At 36.6% G+C, this 8,648-nt stretch overlaps 1 non-coding gene across 1 annotated transcript; it reads right to left on the reverse strand.

Moving 5' to 3' along the window:
• Positions 1-7,678: 7,678 nt before the first annotated feature.
• Positions 7,679-7,890, reverse strand: U3l11 (small nucleolar RNA U3 like 11). Its single transcript, XR_015679181.1, has one exon. It is a non-coding gene; the product is annotated as a small nucleolar RNA U3 (small nucleolar RNA).
• Positions 7,891-8,648: the final 758 nt, after the last annotated feature.

Genomic DNA, 8,648 nt, shown 5'->3' on the forward strand with positions numbered 1-8,648 from the left:
TCTTGAATGAGTCTCTTTGAAGATATTTGGCTGAGAGATCCAGCATCTGTTTCCTTCAGATTTGCCACAAGCAACAGGACTCAAAGCATGATTGTGACCCAACTATTCCACAAAATTGAAACAGATGGAGCACTACCAAATTCCTTCTATGAAGCCACAATTACTCTTATACCTAAACCACACAAAGACCCAACAAAGAAGGAGAATTTCAGACCAATTTCTCTTATGAATATTGATGCAAAAATATTCAATAAAATTCTTACAAACAGAATCCGAGAACACATCAAAATGTTCATCCATCATGATCAAGTAGGCTTCATTCCAAGGGTGCAGGGATGGTTTTATATACAAAAATCCATCAATGTAATCCACTATAAGAACTAACTCAAAGATAAGAACCACATGGTCATTTCATTAGATGCTGAGAAATCATTTGACAAAATTCAACACACCTTCATGATAAAAGTCCTGGAAATATCAGTAATTCAACACCCATATCTAAACAGAGTAAAAGCAATATACAGCAAACCAGTAGCTAACATCAAACTAAATGAGAAAAACTTGAAGCAATCCCACCAAAATCAGGGACTAGACAAGGCTGCCCATTCATCCCTACTTACTCAATATAGTACTCGAAATCCTAGCCAGAGGAATCAAACAGCGAAAGGAGGTCAAAGGGATACAAATTGGAAGGGAAGAAATCAAAATATCACTATTTGCAGACGACATGATAGTGTATTTAGGTGACCCCAAAAGTTCCACCAGAGAACTACTTAACAACTTCAACAAAGTGTTGGGATATAAAATTAACTCAAACACATCGGTAGCCTTCTTCTACTCAAAGGATAACCAGGCTGAGAAACAAATTAGGGAAATGACACCCTTCATAATAGTCCCAAATAATATAAAATACTTGGCATGACTTTAAACAAGCAAGTGAAAGAACTGCATCACAGGAACTTCAAGTCTCTAAAGAAAGAAATTGAGGAAGACCTCAGAAGATGGAAAGATCTTCCATGCTCATGGATTTGCAGGATTAATATAGTAAAGATGGCCATTTTGCCAAAAACAGTCTACAGATTTAATGCAGTCCCCATCAAAATTCCTACTCAATTCTTTATAGAGATAGAAAGAGCAATTTGAAAATTCATTTGGAATAACAAAAAACCCAGGATAGCGAAAACTATACTCAACAATAAAAGAAATTCTGAGGGAATCACCATCCCTGACTTCATGCAGTATTACAGAGCAATAGTGATTAAAAACTGCATGGTATTGGTACAGAGACAGGCAGGTAGATCAGTAGGACAGCATTGAAGAACTAGAAATGAATACACACACCTGTGGTCACTTGATCTCTGACAAAGTAGCTAAAACGATCCAATGGAAGAAAGGAAGCATTTTCAACAAATGTTGCTGGTTTAATTGGAGGTCAGCATGTAGAAGAATGCAAATCTATCCATTCTTATCTCCCTGTACAAGGCTTAATTCCAAGTGGATCAAGGACCTTCACATTAAACCAGATACATTCAAACTAATAGAAGAAAAAGTGGGGAAGAGTCTCAAACACATAGGCACTGTGGAAAATTTCCTGAACAAAACACCAATGGTTTATGCTCTAAGATCAAGAGTCAACAAATGGGATCTCATAAAACTGCAAAGCTTCTGTAAGGCAAAGGACACTGTCATTAGGACAACATGGCAACCAACAGATTGGGAAAAGATCTTTACCATCTTACATGTGATAGAGGGCTAATATCCAAAATATACAAAGAATTCAAGAAGTTAGTCCTCAGGGAGACAAATAACCCTATTAAAAATGGAGTCCAGAGCTAAACAAAGAATTCACAGCTGAGGAATGCCGAATGGCTGAGAAACACCTAAAGAAATGTTCAACATCTTTAGTCATAAGGGAAATGCAAATCAAAACAACCCTGAGATTTCACCTCACACCAGTGAGAATGGCTAAGATCAAAAACTCAGGTGACAGCAAATGCTGGCGAGGATGTGGAGAAAGAGGAACACTCCTCCATTGTTGGTGGGACTGCAAGCTGTTACAACCACTCCAGAAATCAGTCTGGAAGTTACTCAGAAAATTGTATATTCTTTAAGTGTTTTTTGTTTGTTTCCTCTTTAAGGACTTCTACTCATTTACTTGTGTTGTCCTATATTTCTTTAAGGGAGTTATTTATGTCCTTCTTAAAGTCCTCCATCATCGTCATAAAATGTTATGTTAAATCTAAGTCTTGCTTTTCCGGTGTGTTTGGATATCCAGTGTTTGCTTTGGTTGGAGAACTTGGCTCTGATGATACCAAGTAGTCTTCGTTTCTGTTGCTTAGGTTCTTGCACTTGCCTCTCGCCATCAGGTTGTTTCTGCTATTAGCTTGTCTTGCTATCTTTGACAATGACTTGACCCTCCTGTAGGCCTGTGTGTCAGCACTCCTACAGACCTGTTTCTTTCAGCCTGATCTCTGCTCTCTGGTGTGTAGGCACTCCTGGCAACTGGCTTTTAGCACTTGGCATAGGTAGAAACCTGAAATGTCCTGCTGCTCCTACTTCCCTGTGCCAAGATGGCACAGATGGCACTAGGTGATTTCCTCTTTGTCTGGACAGAAAGTAGTTGTCTCCTGTGAGTTCTCAGGATTGTCTGCACTTTAGAAGGTCCAGTTCTCTCCCCCATGGGATTTGGGTACAGGGAGTTGTGGAACCGATTCAGTTCATTTCTGGGCATAGACAGAAACCAGCAGGTTCCTGCTGCTGACTGCCCCTATACTCTTGTATCTAGAGGCACTATGCAGTTTCCTCATGGGCCAGGAATGTGAGAAGTGGGCAGAAGTGGCAGTCTCCCCTGAGGTCTCAGGATTGTCCCACACCTATGGTCACTTGATCTTTGAAAAATAAATATGTGGTACATTTACTTCAGACAGTTAGTGAGCAAACTTTATCAACACAAAGAGCAGGCCATTTGGCATTGGATAATCTATTGGTGTGCTTTTCCATGGGGGCGGGCAAGGGAGATACTGCATCTTCTCTATTTAAAAATATTTAAAAATATTTAAATAATGTGTGTGAAAGTATATACATGAATGCATGTGCTAATGGAGACCAAAGCTGTCAGATTTCTCTGGGGTTAGAGCTATAGGCAGTTGGTGATGAATTGGTTGCTGAAAAATTGACCCTGTCCCATGAAAGAGCAGCACACAATCTTAAAACTGATCTCTCTTCAGCCCCAACACATTGTGTCTCTGTTTTAAATTTATAGTGGTGGTATAAGTCAAAACTAGTAGAATATTTTTTCTTCAAGGAAAAACAATAGTTAAGATTGAAATGGACTTCTTGTACATTCCTAGTGGGAAGAAAAGCAACTCAAACTTTAGTATTATTAGAATGAGATCTTTAAATTAAATAAAGTTGCATAAATGTACCATGCCCAGTACAAGCATTGCTCTAGTGAAGAAAAGAAATATGGAAACAGAGAGAGATACTGGGATGTGTATAAACAGATAATAGATCACGTGGGTACAGAAAGAAGGTAGCTAAATGCATTCAATCATCAGAAGAGGTAAAGTGTTCCGAAGCTCTAATAATCTTAAAGTCCAGTGGCTAGTAAATTTCTTTGTGTTTGAGGTACTCAGTCTGGAATACTTGCCATGGAAGCCATGAAAAGTAATATAATAACTAATATGTATATGAAACACAAATGTGAAGATGATTGTTTTAGGGGCTGTGACTGAATGATGACATAGATGAAAAAGAAGTAGTGAGATATACTTAGGTAATGCTGACAGGATGTATATGGTCCATGTATGAGACAAGGGCGTATATCAAATCTATACAAAGGGAGAGTAATCCCAATGAGTTCTGTCTACATTACATTCTGATTTCATGTTGAAATTAAGATTATTTTCTGATCCTGGGCAGATTATAATATATCAAGTAATGATTTTTATTCATTTGTTTAATGTTTTAAGAAATATCATTCATTACTACAAATATGTATGCATATATATGTATATATATTAAATAATGGAGATTAAAGTAGGCTAAATTTAGTTAACCTTATCTCTTCTCAGGCAAGCCATTACCTTGGTTGGAATTCTATTCCTTGAATGACAGTAGGGCAAGGCTCTTTTCTGTTTTGAATAGTTTGGATGAATTCCAGAGATCAATGTAGAAATTAATTGCTAAACTTCCTGGCACAAGTCTTCTCATCAGCACCGATTTCTTTGAGCAGCCATCGAAACAGGGCATTGCTTGCCAAGGTAAGAGTTTGACAGTTTTGCAATTAGGAAGGACGGGGCATGATTCATTTCTCCTAGGAGCCGATACATACACTGTACAAATTATACACACAGGCAAATTAACCACAGTGTTTTAAACAGGATTGTTTAATATTTCATCATTTAACATTACTGTCACTCATATTTTTCTCCCAGAAGGGACATACTTGAAAATAATTAGACGTAAGTATTTCACAACTTAGCGATTTTTATATGCAACTCACAAAATGGTACTTGTAATTTAATCATTCCAGAAATTAAGGAAAATTGATTTCTATGAAAATAAGGCATCTGGTGATATAAATAATGCTTGGAAAATTGAGTAATTTATAGCACCCAAGGCATTGCACGTGGTGAACTTTAACTGAATGTGGTCACGACACACATCACCTTGCCCTCTGCAAGTTTTCAAAATTGCATTGTGCTGTGGAGCTCTAAGACATGTTTTGTGTGTTTTATATTTGAAATATATATGCAATATTCATCTACTATCTCATTATTCCAGATAAACTTTCAGTTGTTACTATGACTATTGATACTAAAAGCAAATGATGTTATAAGCCTTAAAGCACATACATATTATTTACTAATAGTTCTTTTTGTTTAATTTGTGTTGTCTCACATATACATAAAAAAATACTCCAAGTTTTAGTCCTAACTACCAGAATCATTGTTGGCTATCAGTATTTATCCTATAATATGTGCACATGTTTTTTTATTTTAATCTTATTCCAATTAAAATAGAAAGTTATCATTGGAGAGTTATTTATTTTTACAAGATATGAAGGAAAATTGTGAAAGGAAATTTTACAAACAGAAAGAAACATGTAGGATCCCAGTCTACTTGTTCATATACATGCTTCTATACACTGAGACTCAGCCTTCCCTCTGTGTCCTTGTCTCTACCCAGTAGGATGCATTATTGCTTGTACACAGTTGCCTCCACCCAGTACAGTGCATCACTTTATGTGCATTTGCTTGCAAGCACTGAGGTGCAGTCTTTCATCTGTACACTTGCCTCCAGTTCCTGAAATACACCCTTCGTGCATTTGCCTCCACCCACTGAGAAGCATTCTTTATCCATGCCCTTGCCTCTGCCCATTGATGTGCATGCTTCCATTGCCATATTTGTCTCCACACATTGAGAGGCTTCAGTCCTTCTTTGTACTTTCCCACCCATTCGGATGAATCATTCTCTGCTTGCCTCAAGTTGGTAAATGTGAGCATACTCTTACTCTCTTTGAAATTTCTTAGATCCAACAGCTCCCTTCAGTTACTTCATAGGATATTTGAAAAATGTTACAAAATTTTCATTGTGTGAGAGTATTTTCAAAAGTGTATAAAATGTCTTTATTATTAAATGACTAAGTTTACAGGTGACACTTAGAAAATTATTGCTTGATGTTTATGGAAAGGAGAATGCGAATTTCTGTGCTTCACATGAGAACCCATGGGGAAGATACCTGTTACTGTGTAAAGGCTGCTTTGAGCTTTGTGTTCTCTGTTGTCCTATTTAGAGATGATTTTATTGGTTTCTTAAGGAAGTCTTTATCCTTCACAGATCCTGAAGTGTGCATTAACTCCATGAACTGAATCCCTGCAATAGCCTCAATTCAACGAAATCAAGAGATTTTTTTCATGTTATTTTTTAATTGGTTATCTATCTCACTCCTATAAAAGAGAGAACACTGGCGTCCTGACTGCAAGGGGCGGAGAAGGAATGCACAGAATGTCTGTGAAGGGAAACCAGAACCAAAACAAAGGACTGAATTAAAGTGTGTCAAAATTCAAAAACGTACTCACATTGAAAAGACATAAACGTCCTTGAAAACTTATGACACTGGATTGGTTTAAAGTAGTGAAAATAAGCATAAGAACTTAAAAGTAAGATTTTCTGTGTAACTCCTAAGTTGAAAGCACATGATGCAGTTAGGCAAAAATATTCCTATATTAGTTGATTCACATTATAACTAAATATATTAAATATGGACATGTTTTAAAATATTTTAAATTAAAATGGAATTAAATCACATCCTTTCAATCTTTCTTCCCTAAAAGAAGCCCATCCCCCTGCTACTTTCCAAGTCTCTAGAATCTCAAGCTCCTTTTCTTTGGTTATTATTATAGATGGGTGTGTATACATATCTATAAATATACTTATATTTATATATATCTGTTTGTTAGTGTGCATTTGGTCTCAGGACTGACCACTCTTCATTGGATAATCAACAAAAGGGTTTATCCATGAGCAAGCTGCTTCTTTTTCATTCAGCAGTCATTACATGCATACAGTCTTTGTCTATAAGGATGATGCCATGACTTTTTGCAAACGGACATGTTCCTATTAATGTGTTCATTGATATTGACACTATTTTAGTCTTGTTTATACATCTATAACTATTATAATGAGACTATTTCAGGGCAGACTTCCTTGTTTCCTGACACTTGTAATCTTTCTTTCCCTCTTATGGAATGTTCTCTGAGACATAGATGCAACAGCTATGATACAAATGGGGCTGCTGCTCTTCCTACAACCCATTGATATCTGAGTTGTGTATAATGCTTGCATTTCCTTGTATGTAGGGTTGGATATTTTAAGACCTACTTTAATTATGTTTGTTCGATGCTTCAATCTTCCTTCTAGCCCACCACACTCCAAAGGTAGTAGAAAAAAATTAATAGGAAATGGAGTTTTCTTGACCTGTTCAGTAATAGTTCTTTGTTGTGATTCCCTCTCTGTCCCTCCCTCCCTTCCTCCCTCCTTTGCTCTCTGTCTCTCTCTCTGTCTCTCTGTCTCTGTCTCTCTCTGTCTCTCTCTTTCCCCTTACTCTTTCCCTTCCTTCCTTCCTTCCTTCCTTCCTTCCTTTCTTCCTTCCTTCCTTCCACATATTTGAGTCCCTTGTAGCATAAACTAAGAGCTTGAAGATTTCTTAAACATTAACCATATATATATACACACATACAAATGCACAGACACATTATATATATGTATATATAATTATCACATATATATGATCTATATATATATTTAATGATCATACATATATGATCATTAAATTATGGCTTCAAGAGGATATAAACTCACAAAATCATAAAAAGCCAAAGCAAGATCAAGGTTAAGGGTCACATTAGAACTAAATGCATAAATTGAGATTTCTTTTCCTATCATTTGAAAGTGTACCATCCACCAGTTTTCATGTGCCTGACTGGCTTCAATCTGGCTACATTGAAGATGTCTTTGAACTTCAGATAATCTTGCTTCTACCTCCTGGCATATATACAAAACATAGCTGGTCTATGAGGTCTTGGGCACTGAACCCAGGGCTGATGTATGCTAGAAAATCACTTCCCCAACTGAACTGTATCTCCAGTCTCAAGAAAACAAATTCTTTTTTTTTTCCACTCAGACTGTGTTCCCTCCCTCTCACTCTCCCGAAGGAGAGAACGATCATCAATGGCAAAAGGCAGCTGCACAGAAGCAGCACCTAGAGCCAGCTTCACGCTCAGGAGGGGGCGCTATGTCTCGTCTTTGTGGTTTCGGGTGCTCTACACAGTCAGAGAAACTTCTCTAGTAACAAACTATAGAAATGATCCATGAAAGTATAGTCCTAGAAAACAAATTCTTAATGAATGTAGTACTAATGTATCATGTATTCATGAGAGTACAGTACATTTGGTTTCAGGTTTAATTACTATATAAATATAAATATAAATATAAATTACTATATAAATAGTAAAACCCTCCAGGGAAATATAATTATTGCCTCCTTTGTAGATACAGAATGGGGACTCTAAGATATTTCTGCAATATGTCTTAAATGAGATGGTGTGTAATGTTCTTGACAGGAATTTAGTAAAGATTTTCCCTAGGGACGATTATAAGAACTACTTATTGTGGATAGATCATAATGTATTTACACTCACTGTACTGTTTCCAGTCAACATCATGAAATTCTTCCATTGTTAAGAGAGAAATAATTTTACTAAAAATCGTGAAGTGTATCTAGAGAGATAGCTAAGCAGTAAGAAACTGGCTTCCCATCACCTAGATCTGGCCAGTCACCCCTGCCTATAACAGACTCAGGGTATGTCACACACACACACACACACACACACACACACACTAAATAAAATAAGTGAAACGTTTCCTAACCTTCAGATAAATCATTTCTTATTACTCAAAACAATATCTTCATCTATTGGTGAAGAAAAATGTTTGTCGATATTTGTATTATATAGTGTCAATTAAAACAGTCTAATATGAAAGACATTGTTCCAAATGAAAATAATCTTTAAGAGAGAGTAAGCAGAGTTACCATGTTATCCTTTCCAGCTTTTCTTTCATCTTTTGTCTGTGATTGAACCTTA

This window comes from Rattus norvegicus, chromosome 2 (genome assembly GCF_021556685.1).
Source record: "Rattus norvegicus strain SHRSP/BbbUtx chromosome 2, alternate assembly SHRSP_T2T, whole genome shotgun sequence".
NCBI lineage: Eukaryota > Metazoa > Chordata > Mammalia > Rodentia > Muridae > Rattus > Rattus norvegicus.